Consider the following 15,752-nt stretch of genomic DNA (forward strand, 5'->3'; position numbering starts at 1 on the left):
GGAAGCTACAGTCAGGTTCATAAGATTTCTCATAGTCATGAGTAGCCTTTCATGTTTCCTATGATATAGGGAACTTATAAATAAATGTAAACAGATTATAGTTTGCTGTGTAATCAAGTGTGTTAAGAACAGATAGTCCTTTGCTATACAGCAACAAAATTTTGCCTATCTTTTAAGACTGATGAGTGGGAACTAGTGCTTGAAAAACTGGTAAAAACTGGATCTATAGTTTGTACTATGGCCAGAAGCCTTGGAAAGAGCCAAATAACAAGAGAGCCTGTGCGAGGACCAGGTTCATCCAGAGGACATTGTGAGGATGACTGCTTACTTCCTCCACCAACCCCTGCCAGAGACCACCAGAAGACAGTGTGCAAGCGCAGACCATGAAAAACTGGTTAACATACGAGGCGAGAGTAGGGGGGGAATAGGTTATGAATATGTATAGGCGATGTTGAAACTTTCATAAGTATGTATGAGCTTAGGTGTATATAAACAGAGTGTCTGCTCTGTTTGGTGCACACGTTTGTGGTGGAGTGATCCCTCCTGTGCCCAGCACTGAAAAAACATACCTACTTTACAACCCCTTGCTGATTGTGGAGTTTTCCTCCATGCGTCACCTATGCCTATTCTGAAATCATGTTAAGGTAAAGTTATTTTTTAGATTCAATACAATGGAAAAAATAATTCTCACTGTTTTCCTGTAAGACTTTTCATTTCATTAATGCTTGAATTATAAATATCTGTATTTTAGTACCTATTAAAAAGTTTAAATAAAAAAAAATATAATTACTGCTAATACCTTAATGCCTTTCTGAGATGGAAATAAAGGTAATTAAGGAAATTCTAATCCCTTTTTCATAACTTAATAAAGGATAAATACATAGATACTTAAAAAAGTTAAAAGTGTGTGTGGGAGAGGGTTTTCATCCCTCCCTGTCCTAGAGTGGGAATGAAGTAGAGAGCTTTTTTTAATAGGTGGAGTTAGTGAGGCTTTAGAGTTCTCTGTGAGAAAGAGATAAAGCAACTTGCCCTGGAATGGTCCTGTACTTTTAGCTGTTTGGGATATTTCACTGCAGATTTCCCAAATTAATGACTTTAGGTAACAGGAATGTTTGACTTATTCTCTTTGTGCATACTGAATCCAGGATGCGAATAAAAAGAAATCCATGTTGGATTTTGAATGTTTAGCTTTTAGTAGATTTCTTGAGGAAAACTGGGTTAAGAGGGTTCCTCTAGCCACTTCTCAAAGACTATTCAGCAACTTTAGTTTAAGAAAGTACTGATTGCTTTCAGAACAGTTTAACCTTACAGGTGCTTTTTATGTTATAAAACTGTAGGCAGTGGTTTTCATGTGTTTGGGATACATTGGTTTGGGGTGTCTTTGCATTAGCCCGTGGTTTTGTTATTTGCGCTCCACAGACACCGTTATGAAACACAACCCTATCTGCAATATAACTAATTCATCTCAATGTGCTCTAAGATACTTACTGTAGCATATGCTTACAAGATGCCTTAATGGAAGGATATTAAAATTACTTTGAAGAATACCTTCAGGCTTATGTGTGAATATCCTGATACCTCCCCTGAGGGGGAGTTTTCCTTATCGGGAGGGAGGAAATTGGCATGATAAAAAGCATTACCCCATCTCTGCAGGATGTGCTTCCTATGAGCCTTTTCCTTTATCTGACCCGAAAACACTTTAAGACGTCAGTCCTGGGCTATCAGGTACACACTAAATCACAGGGCTCCACTGGTTTCTTTAAACAAAGTTCAGTCAATCATACCACTGTCAGGAAAATTAATCCACAAACACCAGAGGTTTATGTCCAAAAAGGAGACAGAGGAGTCCTCTTTGCTTTATTCGAATAAAGGGAGAGGCCATGGGACATTCCCCTGGGATCTCTCAAATTTTTGGAGGACGAAGCCTCCTTTTTATCCTATTTTCCCGGCCGCAATTCCCTCTCTCTTTCTCCATTGGCTGAGGTACTTGAGAGGCACAGACTTCCCGGAACGCCTGATACCTGAAATTCCCCTCTAATGTATAACCCTCCCTTTTAATTTTTAATTCTTATAGAATTCATAGTTTTTTCCCCATTACTTCTTTCATCTTTCGATATCCAGTTTCATTTATCAGCAACTCTACAGTTTGTTCTCAAAGGCGAATAACTTTTTCCATTCATCAATCAGGGGAATCCATCCCACTGTTTCATTTATCTCTCAGTGCTAGTCTTATCTACCAGCAGATCCACAGCTCGTTTGTAAAGACAAATTCGACATTCCTCTCAATAATTTCTAATTTCATTCTTCTGTTGGCTTTCTCCCAAAGCCTGGCCAGAGCTCAAGGAGGAACCAAGGGAGTTGGCTTTGATCCTACATCCCCAAATAAGGCCAGATGTGGCCTTATCCATTTTCTAGATACAGAAAGGTAAATACGTATATAGTCAATAAATGAACACAACATTACTTTGTTAACAAGCGAACATATATAACATTTGGTTGGAAGGTTCATCTAGAGGTCAACTTTGGCTCAGGGTCTGTTTCTCAGGCCTTAGTACTTCATTCTATTACGTGGTGAATTTTTTCTACATCGTGATGTATGATAACCAAAGTATTTTGTCCATTTTTTAGTGCCTGCTTCAGCAAATGTTTCAAATCTTTGTATTGTAATAGCTTTTTTTAACATCATGAGTTTCATACCAATGTGAGTGGGTTGCACATAACAATTGATGGGATATAAAAAAAAAGCTAAATAACTAAAATCACATCCCATAATTTCACCAAAAGTACAAACACGAATATTAGAGCGATTACTTGTACCTACAATAAGATTGTCTACAAATACAAAACCACAAGGGGTTGTCATACAAGATGCAAAAGAGGTCTCATTAAAAAGATTCTCATGCAAAATCATCCTTCTGCCTGGCCTATACTCTGCTCCAGAGAATAGAGTACATCTCTGTTGTGATTTAATCCTGACACAATAATTTGGTATATAATATGTATTGAAGCATTCTGTATAGGTAAAACAAATCTGTGCCTTTACTGTTTGTTAAGTCATAAGTGAAATTAATTTCCTTTCAAATTTGATGTTATTATCCCAGGTTGCTTTCTTGAATTTCAGTGGGCAAATTTCTTTTATTTCCTTCCTTTACCATTGCTGCCACAGTAAAATGCACCCACAACCCAGTTTATGGTGTAGAATGTACTATAGTTACCATATTGATTAGTATAAATAAAAGAACTGAGGTCAAGTTAAAAATCCTCTTAGGACACATGTAGTGAGTTAACCTTGGCTGGATGCCAGGTGCCCACCATACCACTCTGTCACTCCCATTCCCAGTGGGACAGGGGAGAGAAAACAAGATGGAAAATAACTAGTAGGTTGTGATAAGGCAGTTTACAAAAGCAAAAAACAAGTGAAAGTTTGCATGTGCATAAGCAAAGGAAAAGTAATTTATTCTCTACTTGCCATCAGACAGCGATGTTCAGACACTTCCTGGGAAGCAGGGCTTCAGCATGCATAGTGGTTGCTCTGGAAGGTGAATATTGTAAAATAACAAATACCCTCCGTTCTTCCTCCTGCCTTAGCTGTTATATCTAAGCTGATGTCGTATGGTATGGAATATCCCTTTGGGTACTTTGGGTCAGCAGGCCTAGTTGTGTCCCATCCTAGGATCTTGCCCACTCCCAGCCCCTTGATGGGGGATAATGTTGGAGAGAGAGCGCTGATGCTGTGCCAGCAGTACAAAGCAGTAGCCAAAGCACTGGTGTGTTATCAACACCTTTCTAGCTACCAATGCAAAGCACAGCACTGTGGGGGCTGCTATGGAAAAAATGAACTTCAGCTCAGCCAGACCCAATACAATCTCCACCTCTTATTCCATACCATTTGTGTCATACTCAGATCCCACATAATCTATATATACCGCCCAACTGTTCCATTGTATTTATTTCTTATTACTGGAATCCCTTATTACTCACTCATACAACTTAAACTACATCCTTAAACCATCTCTGTACCCAGCTGTGGACACACACATTAGAGAGCTAGGGAATTACAGCTTGGAAATTCTTTTTCAGGCCTGAATTTCTCCTGACTCTTAGGTCCATTCCCAGGCTGATAAGCTGATGTCTTGGTTTGAAAGACAGGTATGGTCTAAGGAAAGGCAGGAGCCCCTTTTCTGCGATGCAGAGTGCAACCCCCCTCCCTTTTAATTATTTTAGGTCCAATTCAGACGCCTTCAGGCAGGAGATATGGGGATAAGAATAACAGTTCTTTACTGGTATCTAACAAGGCAGAAAACAACAACAGATATAAAAATTGGCAACAGAACAGTCTAGCTCCGCTCCAGTCCCTTCTGGCGGCAGGCCGTCTCCCTGTGCTGTTACCGGTGCTGTGGGGGCAGGGCAGGTCCCTTGCAGTTGAAGAGGGCTGGGTGATGGCGGCCGCGGCCCAGGGGTGAGAGGGATGGGAAAGTGACTCCCCCTCATGGTGTCGGTCGTGGTGCTCAGCAGAGTGTCCGGAGATAGTAGGGTGAGATGGGAGAGCAGCAGAGTGATGTCCAAAGGCAGGGAGTGTGGATCTCAGTGCTGGGATGGCAGGGGAAGATGCCAGAGCGGAGCCCAGGCTGTCTTCCCACTCCAACGAGCCAAGCGAGAGAGAGAGCCCCGCTCCAGACCCCCCGTCCCACCTTTCCTTTTCCGGTTCCCCCCCCTCCCCCTCCAGCCACCCCCCTACGAGAGAACATTATCTGTCGTTTTAAGGTGTAGCCACAATTACTTAGCATAACAATGGGAGAAAATTCCACTGAAAGAAAAGGGAATAGTTCAACCTCCAACATTATCCACCCCTGAATTTCTCCCATACTAATATGCTATATCAAATTAAACTGTTACATTATATATACATACATGCAGTTAGAGACATAGGCACAGTACTATAGGTATTTCACCCTAAAACAAGGTCTCCTTGGGGTATGCATCTGGTCTCTCCATTCTTTTGCATCACCCACCAGGTGCAACCTGGTCCTTGAGTGAATACAACTCCATGGATAGGATTGTCTTTGCTGGAGGCAGGATTTACCCAAACAGTTTTTCCTAGCATACCTCTCATGTGTACCACTGGAACCTTATCTCCATTTGATATTCCCAAGGGCTCAGATTGGGCAGGGCCTGCTCGGTTAGTGGAACCTCGGGTGTTCACTAACCAGGTGGCCTTTGGTAGATTAATCTCCCAGTTCTTGAAAGTTCCCCCACCCAGTGCCTTCAAGGTGGTTTTAAGCAGGCCATTGCACTGTTCAACTTTCCCTGAAGCTGGTGCATGGTAGGGGATATGGTACACCCACTCAACGGCATGTTCTCTAGCCCAGGTGTTTATAAGGCTGTTCTTGAAATGAGTCCCATTGTCTGACTCAATTCTCTCAGGGGTACCATGCCTCCAAAGAACTTGTTTTTCAAGGCCCAGGATGGTGTTCCGAGCAGTGGCATGAGGCACAGGGTAGGTCTCCAACCATCCAGTGGTGGCTTCCACCATGGTCAGTACATAGCGCTTGCCCTGGCAAGTTTGAGGCAGTGTGATGTAGTCAATCTGCCAGGCCTCTCCATACTTATATTTGGACCATCGCCCCCCATACCAGAGGGGCTTCACCCGCTTGGCTTGCTTGATGGCAGCACACGTCTCACAGTCATGGATAACTTGAGAAATACTGTCCATGGTTAGATCCACACCTCGGTCTCGTGCCCACTTATAGGTGGCATCTCTGCCCTGATGACCTGAGGCATCATGGGCCCATCGAGCCAGGAACAACTCTCCCTTGTGCTGCCAGTCTAAATCTATCTGCGACACCACTATCTGTGCAGCCTGATCTACCTGCTCATTGTGTCGGTGTTCCTCATTAGCCCAACTCTTGGGGACATGGGCATCTACGTGACGGACTTTCACAGGAAGCTTCTCTATCCAGGTGGCAATGTCTTTCCATTCATTGGCAGCCCAGATTGGTTTTCCCCTACGTTGCCAGTTAGCCTTTTTCCACCTTTCCAGCCATCCCCACAGAGCATTGGCTACCATCCATGAATCAGTGTAAAGGTAGAGTTTTGGCCACTTTTCTTTTTCAGCAATGTCCAGGGCCAGCTGAAGAGCTTTTAGTTCAGAAGTTGACTCGATCCACATTCTCCTTCGGTAGCTTGTGCGACCTGTCGTGTGGGGCTCCATACGGCTGCTTTCCACTTCCGGTTCATCCCCACGATGCGGCAGGAACCATCAGTGAAAAGAGCATGGCGTGTTTCATCTGCTGGCAGTTGGTTATACGGTGGGGCTTCTTCGTCCCGGGTCACTTATTCCTGTTTCTCTTTGTCGCCAAGACCAAAGTCTTCTCCTTCCGGCCAGTTGGTAATTATCTCCAAAATCCCAGGGCGATTCGGGTATCCAATAAGGGAGCGTTGTTTGATGAGGGCAATCCATTTACTCCATGTGGCATCAGTGGCATGGTGGGTTGAGGGAACCTTTCCTTTAAACATCCACCCCAGCACCGGTAGTCGGGGTGCCAGGAGGAGTTGTGTTTCCGTGCCAACCACATCTGAGGCAGCTTGGACCCCTTCATAGGCGGCCAAGATCTCCCTCTCCGTCGGAGTATAGTTGGCCTCGGACCCTCTGTAGCTTCGACTCCAGAACCCCAGTGGTCGGCCTCGCGTCTCACCAGGCACCTTCTGCCAAAGGCTCCAGGACAGACCATGGTTCCCGGCTGCAGAGTAGAGCACGTTCTTCACATCTGGTCCCGTCCTGACTGGGCCAAGGGCTACTGCATGAGCAATCTCCTGCTTGATCTGGGCAAAGGCTTGCTGCTGCTCAGGGCCCCAGTGGAAATCGTTCTTCTTGCGGGTGACCAGGTAAAGAGGGCTCACAATCTGGCTGTACTCAGGAATGTGCATTCTCCAAAAGCCTATGGCACCTAGGAAGGCTTGTGTTTCCTTCTTGCTGGTTGGTGGAGACATTGCAGTGATCTTATTGATGACCTCACTGGGGATCTGGCGCCGTCCATCTTGCCACTTTACTCCCAGGGACTGGATCTCTTGGGCAGGCCCTTTGACTTTGCTTTTTTTAATGGTGAAGCCGGCTCCCAGCAGAATCTCAATGATCTTTTCTCCTTTCTGAAATACCTCCATTGCCGTGTCTCCCCACACAATGATGTCATCAATGTACTGCAGATGTTCTGGAGCTTCACCCTTCTCCAGTGTAGCCTGGATCAATCCATGACAGATGGTGGGGCTGTGTTTCCACCCCTGGGGCAGTTGGTTCCACGTGTATTGCACACCCCTCCAGGTGAAAGCAAACTGAGGCCTGCACTCTCCTGCCAGAGGAATGGAGAAAAATGCATTGGCGATATCGATAGTGGCGTACCACTTTGCTGCCTTGGACTCCAGCTCGTACTGCAGTTCCAGCATGTCTGGCACAGCAGCGCTCAGCAGTGGAGTCACCTCATTCAATGCACGATAGTCTACGGTCAATCTCCATTCTCCTTCAGATTTACGCACAGGCCAGATGGGGCTGTTGAAGGGTGAGTGGGTTTTGCTGACCACCAATTGGCTCTCCAGCTCACGGATCATTTTGTGTATGGGGATCATGGCATCTCGATTCGTCCAGTACTGCCGGCGGTGCACTGTTGAGGTAGCAATTGGCACCTGTTGCTCTTTCACCCTGAGGAGTCCCACTGCAGATGGGTTTTCTGATAGCCCAGGCAGGGTGTTCAACTGCTTAATGCCCTCTGCTGCCACAGCAGCTATTCCAAAAGCCCACCTGAGTTCCTTTGGGTCTTTGTAATAGCCGTTCCTGAGGAAGTCTATGCCTAGGATACATGGTGCCTCTGGGCCAGTCACAATTGGATGTTTCTGCCACTCTTTCCCAGTCAGGCTCACCTCAGCCTCCAGCAAAGTCAATTCCTGAGATCCCCCTGTAACCCCAGCAATTGAAACAGGTTCCTTCCCGACATGTACCGATGGTATTAATGTACACTGTGAACCAGTGTCAACCAATGCTCTGTGTTCCTGTGGCTCTGATGTGCCAGGCCATCGGATCCACACCGTCCAAAAGATCCGGTTTTCCCGTGCCTCTCCCTGGCTAGAGGCAGGGCCCCTCTAGCCCTAGTTATTATTTCTCTCCTGGGCATACATACTGGAGGTTCCTTCAAGGGGATCTGACAGATCATCCTCCCTTCTGTAATACCCTGCACCTCCATGGGAGGCTGAGGCTACCCTCACTTTAGTGGAGTTCCCTCTGTTGGTGTTCCCCTCCCTGAGTTGGCGCACCCGTGCTGCCAGGACAGAAGTGGGTTTCCCATCCCACCTTCTCATGTCTTCCCCGTGGTCACGTAGAAAAAACCACAGGTCAGCACGTGGGGTGTACCCTCTCTCCCTAGCTGGGGGGCGTTGGGCTCTACTTTTGGGGTCCATGACTCTCACTGGTGCTGCACTGATCTTCCTCACCTCTTCCCTTATCTCCTTCATCTCCTCCTTAAACTCCTCTCTGAGGTCCTTAGCCACAGCAGAGACATGAGCCTGCACTGGGCCAGCCATCATACTCTGATAATTCCTGAGCCTGTTGGCAACAGAACCCACTGTCACTTGGTTGGTATCAGCATCAATCATTGCAATAAAGGGGGTATATTGAGATGGGCCCAGGTTTGCCAGATTCCACAACATCTGCCCTGTGCAACTGACCTTGTCAGGGTCATTGTCATGCTGTCCATCCCTCCCAAAGAGCACCTCCAGTACTGCCACTTCTCTCAGCTTTTGGATCCCTTCCTCAAGGGTATTCCAACGTGTTCTCTGGTGGTACTCCTGCATTCTTTCCCTGTGGACAAATCTCTCTCTCACACTCATTAAAAGTCGCTCCGAGAGGGAAAGGAGACCTGTCTCCCTTACAAATACCTGGTCCACACCTGAGTCCTGGGTCAAGGCTCCCAAATTCCTTGCCTCAGTACCATCCAGTTGCACACCTGTACCCATAAGGTCCCAGACCCGCAGTAACCAGGTTGTAAAAGCCTCACGTCCCCATCATACTATTTCTCTTCGCAGGTTATGGAGACTCTCGTATGACAGGGACTCGGTGATGATCTCAACTTCTGGCTCCCCTGCTGCTTGTGAGGGGCCCCCTTCCTGACCCTTATTATCTAGGTGCCTTGTTTTCATCTTAGACTTCCTAGTTTCCACAGGGGCAACTGCTGCTGGCTGTGAATGCCCTTGCAGTTCAGCTGGAACCTGGACAGATGTAACATCTGTGGGTCCCACTGCTGCACCATCAGAGTCTCCCTCTTTAAGGCAGGGCGAGGGTTTCTCACCAGCTGGGGAGAGGTACTCCTTCAGCATCTGGCCCATCTCACGTATCTCCTTTGCTAGCACCCCCACCCATTCTGGGTGGTTCCTTTCCGAGGTGGGCTGTGGGGCAGGGTCAAACTCCGGGGTAATATCCCTAGTTTCTGCGACAGGATCAGGTTCTGGGGTAACCTCCCTAGTCTCTGGGACAGGATCAGGCTCTGGGGTAACATCACTAATCCCTGGGGTAGGTATCAGGGTTGTTATCCAAGTCAATCTCCCCTTATCTCTGAATGTTAGATAGAACAGGTTTAACAGGGATATAAGCAACACTAGCCACAATATAATGTCATTAGCATTTAAAGTGGATTGGAACCCCTTGAAGACTGGTGGGGTGAACTTCAAAAACCCTGTGATGGGTTGAGAAAAAATTTCACCTGCTGCCACTTCCTCACACTAAGTACCATTATTGAAGTAGCCCCAGAAACACACACTTAGAGTGCGATAGCTCTGAATCCATGTGGCCATCTTCCAGAGAAAATTAAAAATCCATGAATTCCTCAACTGATTAACCCACATAATAAGCCGGATAATAGCCACAGTAACCTTGGTTATGAAACTCATGTTTAAAAAAGGGCTTGCAAATGGGACAGATATAGCAGTGACCACATGGAGGCCAATCCAGGGTAAGCTGGACAGCATGGTGTCACCTACCACAAGCTTGGGTAATTTAAGAACTGTTATCCCCTTTTCTACCCCTCTCTCAATGCCCTCAGGCAATGCCCCACGTTGGGCGCCAAAATCTGTCTTGGTTTGAAAGACAGGTATGGCCTAAGGAAAGGCAGGAGTCCCTTTTCTGCGATGCAGAGTGCAACCCCCCTCCCTTTTAATTATTTTAGGTCCAATTCAGACGCCTTCAGGCAGGAGATATGGGGATAAGAATAACAGTTCTTTACTGGTATCTAACAAGGCAGAAAACAACAACAGATATAAAAATTGGCAACAGAAACAGTCTAGCTCCGCTCCAGTCCCTTCTGGCGGCAGGCCGTCTCCCTGTGCTGTTACTGGTGCTGTGGGGGCAGGGCAGGTCCCTTGCAGTTGAAGAGGGCTGGAGTGATGGCGGCCGCGGCCCAGGGGTGAGAGGGATGGGAAAGTGACTCCCCCTCATGGTGTCGGTCGTGGTGCTCAGCAGAGTGTCCGGAGGTAGTAGGGTGAGATGGGAGAGCAGCAGAGCGATGTCCAAAGGCAGGGAGTGTGGATCTCAGTGCTGGGATGGCAGGGGAAGATGCCAGACCGGAGCCCAGGTTGTCTTCCCACTCCAACGAGCCAAGCGAGAGAGAGAAGCCCCACTCCAGACCCCCCGTCCCACCTTTCCTTTTCCGGTTCCCCCCCCCTCCCCCTCCAGCCCCCCCCTTACGAGAGAACATTATCTGTCGTAGCCACAATTACTTAGCATAACAATGGGAGAAAATTCCACTGAAAGAAAAGGGAATAGTTCAACCTCCAACACCCCTGAGGCACAGTGAGCACTGCAGCAGGTGCAGCATGCTCTGTCTACTTGTCAAGTATACCGAGTAGACCCCTCTGTTGATATTCGTACAATAAAGTTGGCCTTTTTTCCCTAAAGAGGTCCATGGGTGTTGCTGTCCTTTCTCTCTCTTTTTAGCGCAGGGACCACATTCAGCATACAGATTTGTACATTTAAATTAATTACTACCCCTCATCCCTCACAGATAGATACTATTTTCCCATTTCATGGGCTTCCTTCAAAACCATGACTTGGGCTCCACTCTCTCAGGATGGGTACTCAGGACAGGAGAAGCAGCCCACTTAATCATTGGGTACTTACACTTCCTGGGCTCCGATCATTGTCGCATTTTCCTTGTTCCTCAGAAGCTTCATTCTTAACCAGTTCATGTCATTACTGCTACTTCCTGCAACATACAAATTACACCACAGATTATTTTTCCCCCAAGGTTAAATCTCTTTGAGACATGCACCGGGTCTCCCTATCCTTCCACATTAACCACAAAGTACACCCAGGTCCTTGAAGACAGACAGTCCCATGAATGGATTTGCCTTTTCCAGTGGAATGAGAAACTGACATCAACTTCCCCAGCCACTTCCCTATGTGTAGTGCAGGGACCTTATCTCCTCCCACAGTGTATAAGGGTTTTGTTTGGGCATGACCAGGGTGGTTAGCAGGTCGTCTGGTGTGAACCAGCCAAATGGTGATACCTAAATCAACCTGATAAAAACTTTGGAACACTGTTTTGACTATTAGAAAGCAGGCATTCTTTATTACAGCATGCTGGTCACTTGTAGGATACTTCCTCTAATCGAGTGCAAAGAGTGTTGGGTGAACAGAGTTTTTATGATATGCACTGATTACATATTCATTAGCTATCTCTGCTTACTTGACTTTATTTTACATAGTTGTACCTCTTATTGGAACTCCTTATATGGTTCTTTGGGGTCTATCTTCAACATCCAGTGTCCATTTTAGGTAGCTGTTCCTTGACCCCTGCTTTTCAGTAAACACAATATCATTGTTTTGCACAACTTCTACTTTGTTAGCCTTACATAGCTGAGTTGGCATCCTGCTTGCATTTTGCATGACTTCTGTTTGTCTAAGTTACATCCTTTATCTATTTCTCCAAGACTGTTCTGTTATGTTCAACTGTCCTTGACAAGAATGAAATGCTGTTCTGTTCTACTTTCATCAGAGGCTTCTGCTAAATTTGCATTCCAATGCTTCCATGCCCCATTACCTAACACTCTTAACAGTCCTCAGCAATCCATTACACCTCTCTGTCTTTCCAGAGGCTTGTGGATGATAAGGGATGTGATATACCCACTCAATGCCATGTTTCTTTGCCCAAGAGTTTATAAGGTTATGTTGAAGATGAATCCCATTGTCTGCTTTGATTCTCAATGGGATACCATGTCACCACAAAATGTGTCTCTCAAGGCCTAGGGTTTCAAGAAGTTGCATAGTTTATAGGGTATGCTTCCATGCAGGCAGTTGTGGCCTCAACCATGGTGAGTATGTAGGTCTTGCCTTGGTGTGTTCGTGGCAGTGGTGCAATGTAGTCAATTTGCCAGGCCTAAATATATTGGAAACCCAGCCATTGCCCTCTATTCCAAGGAGATTTTACTCCCATGGCTTGCTTGATTACAGCATGTTTCACATTAGTGGATAATCTGTATGATGGCCTCCATGGTCAGGTCCATCCCTCAATCATGAGCCTATCTGTATGTTGCATCCCTTCCTAGACACCCTGATGTTTCATGGGCCCATCAAGCTATAGACCTCACCCTTTTGCTCCCACTCTAAGGCTACCTGAGCTATTCCAATCTTGGCAGCCTTATCTACCTGTTCATTGTTCTGATGTTCTTCAGTGGCAAGACTTTTGGGCCCATGAGCATCTACATGACATACTTTCATGTTGCCCGTAAGTTTTCGCCTTCTGATGTTGAGACATTCTTTTATACTTTCTCACACTCTCTTTCTGATAAACAGTGGATTATTTACATTCCTCTTTGGAGGAAGAGAAATTGACATTGTAACAAGCCAATTGGAGTCAGAGATTCTTTCAGCATTGTCCAATCCATGGTCATTGTTAGATGTCTTTAAATAGACATGCCATGTAAATAAAGTTCTCTTTTCCTGTTCATCTAACTTGGAGTCAGGTGCATGTCTGTTCTCTGTGTGTGTGTGTGCGTCAAAACAGACCACCTTGGTGACCCCGACTGAGGACGAGCATGGGTGAGATTTTCCTCTCTCTCCCTTTCCTTTGGTTCGATTTTTTCTAGCCATGAGGGGTCTTTTGGTTCCTTTGGAGGACGAGCTAGTTCTCACTCTCTGGGGGGACCTTCTCAACAGATACCATTCTTCCATTTCCCTGGCTGAGTTTCAGCCGCTCTTTTTGTGGGCTCAGGCCAGGGGCTTTTTCTGTAGACCTAAGGATGCCTTCTCTAGGGAGGCGTGGTTTCTTGTCGGTGGCTGTCTCTGGGACTCTCTGCCTGCCTGTGAGACAGTGGGACAGCAGCGCCTGCTGCTTTGGAAAAAAGTTGATAATCTTTTGAAGAATGTTTTTACTCCCCGTGGACCTGTACAGGGCCTTGGGGGCCGGGCCCCGTATCCTGCGCTGGACACGGACATCAAGGCTGGTGGCATCTTTGAATCCCAGCTTCAGCCGGAGTTTTCCCTTTCTCCCAGGGCTGGGAGCAGGGTCGCGGCCCTGGGTCATTTGTCCCCCAGCGGCCCGGAGTTGGCTGGGGCCCCGCCGGGCTCCGAAGACCCGGTGGGGTAGACCCTCCCGTCGCTGTGCAGCTGGAGGGGTCCGGGGGGCAGCGGTCGCCCCCTTTCTCTGCCTCTCGGGCGTTCGGGGGGTGCAGAGTGTCCCCGGTCCGGCTGCCGTCGGCCCGGCCCCGCCCCTCCCCTCCCCTCCCCAAGCGGCGGGGGTGTTCCGGCTGGGGGCCTCTGGCGCAGCCACTGCAGCTTAGCTCCCCGCCCCGCGCTTCCCGGGCGCTGCCCGAGCTGGAGCCAGGCGGCGGGGCCGTGCTGCTAGCCGCTGCCATGTCCGGCGGGGGCTCCGCTGCCACCGCTACCTCTCCGCCTTTTGTGCCCTCCCGGTTGTTGCTCGCGGCAGAGGAATCCCAAGAGCCGAGCCCAGCGATGACGCATCCAGTTGGGTGCCGCCGGCCCTGGGATGGTGACAGGTCCCAGGGCGGCTCCTGCCCCGTTGGAGACCAGGGCGGCCCCTGCGCTGCCCCCACCTGAGATGGAGGGGGCTCCCACGTGCTGCTTCTCCAGGGAGCCCATCTCTCTTGTTTCCCCCTCCTGTCCCCCTGTCATGGGGGGAGGTGAGCCAGAAGCAGCACTCGGCCCCACTCCTGCTGACCAGGGGGATGACTCGGAGCTGGCTGTGTGCCGGTCCGAGCCGGGCTTGGGTGCTGTTTTGGCGGCCGTCTGCCCTGAGCGGCCCCTGCTGCCTCCCGGGGTCCACCCGGCGCCCTCTGCTGTGGAGGCGGAGGGGGCGCGCTGGGTTTGCATGCTGTGCTGGAGGGCACAGCCACCACCGATAGGGCTGGGGTGATCCCGGACACCCCGTTGCCTGTGCCGCCCCCGCCTAGCACCGTGAGAGCTGCTGTGGCTCTCCCTGCTCGAGCCTCCTTCTGCCCGGGATGGCGCCCCCGCTGGGACCAGCCGGGCTGGGCCCCGAGGCTAAGGCACCGGCCTCCTGTGCACTCCGCTCGGCCCCTGCTGCGGAGGCGGAGGGGCTAGGGGGGGTTGCATGCCGGGCCGAGCTGGGCTCGCGGGCCACCCCGATGGCGGTCACCGGCCTCACTGAGTTTGGAGCGGCCCTGGCCGCCGGCTTGGCTGTGCTGCCGCTGCCTTCCGCAAAGGCGGACGGAAAAACAACGGTTCCAAAAGAGGCGCGGTTTGTTAAATGTTTTTAAGTTTTGTGTTCGCAGAGAGGCAGCCCAGCTGCGAGAGGACAGGGGCTTGGGGTTCCCTGGGTCGCCTGCATTTCTCTGGCCAGCAATTCTGACGGAAGAGTCTCTCAAGATGCTGTGCACCGTGACCCTTCCTGGTGGAGCACGGCCGGAGATCCGTCTCCACGGGCTTCTTGACTCTGGTGCAAACATCGCGATCTTCCCTTTGTCTGTCTGGCCCCTGGATCCTGTGGATGTGCTTGGTGCCGGGCTGGGCTGAGCGACACAGAGTTACAGAAGTCTGCTGTCGGTGGTGGTCGCGAACGAGGGGGGCCAAGCAGCTGCGATTCGGCCTCTCATTGCCTTGATTCCTATTACCATCTGGGGAAGAGCTGTCCTCTCCCTATGGGAGGCTCACGTCGAGGTGGATTTTTAATGGGAACCACTGCAATGATAGGGTGGATGGGATGCTGCAGCTGTCTGATAGCGCCCATCATGCTTCCTGCAGATTGTCCATTTTTCATAATTGATGTCAAGCATTGTTTCCTTTTTTAATTCATTTACATTCTCATGATAAACCAAGTCTGCATTCACGGTGTGTCAGTTCTCATCACTGTTTCAAAGGTTGTTTTTTCTTTTCAATTTCTTTCTATCCTGATGATAATCCAAATTTTGTTTTTGCACTGCCAGATTTCAACACTGATGGACCTGCACAGAGGTGTCAATGAAGGATCTTGCTCTAGGGCGTGCGAGACTCACGGCCATTTGCCAGCGATTTCTGGCTCTTGCCTTGTCTAAGAAAAGATTCAAGAGCACCCTCTTTGCAAATGTTTAGGAGTCAAAATGATGGAGAAAGTTGATTCAGCACCAAGGGGTGCAATTCCAGTATTCGATCAGGACACAGATGTGTGAAAATTGATGAGTGTCGTCATTTGGTTATGTCCATATTTGGGACTGTTCACGAAACAATTGTCTCCACTGTTTGGTTAAAGGGAGGCTCTGAT

General features: G+C 48.6%; 1 long non-coding RNA gene across 1 annotated transcript; it reads left to right on the forward strand.

The window, feature by feature from the left end:
• The first annotated feature begins 12,975 nt into the window (after positions 1–12,975).
• Positions 12,976–15,341, forward strand: LOC148220047 (uncharacterized). The gene is made up of 2 exons (XR_015798990.1): positions 12,976–13,075; positions 14,788–15,341. It is a non-coding gene; the product is annotated as an uncharacterized LOC148220047 (long non-coding RNA).
• The last annotated feature ends 411 nt before the right edge of the window (positions 15,342–15,752 follow it).

This window comes from Sturnus vulgaris, chromosome W (genome assembly GCF_052056855.1).
Source record: "Sturnus vulgaris isolate bStuVul1 chromosome W, bStuVul1.hap1, whole genome shotgun sequence".
Classification (NCBI taxonomy): domain Eukaryota; kingdom Metazoa; phylum Chordata; class Aves; order Passeriformes; family Sturnidae; genus Sturnus; species Sturnus vulgaris.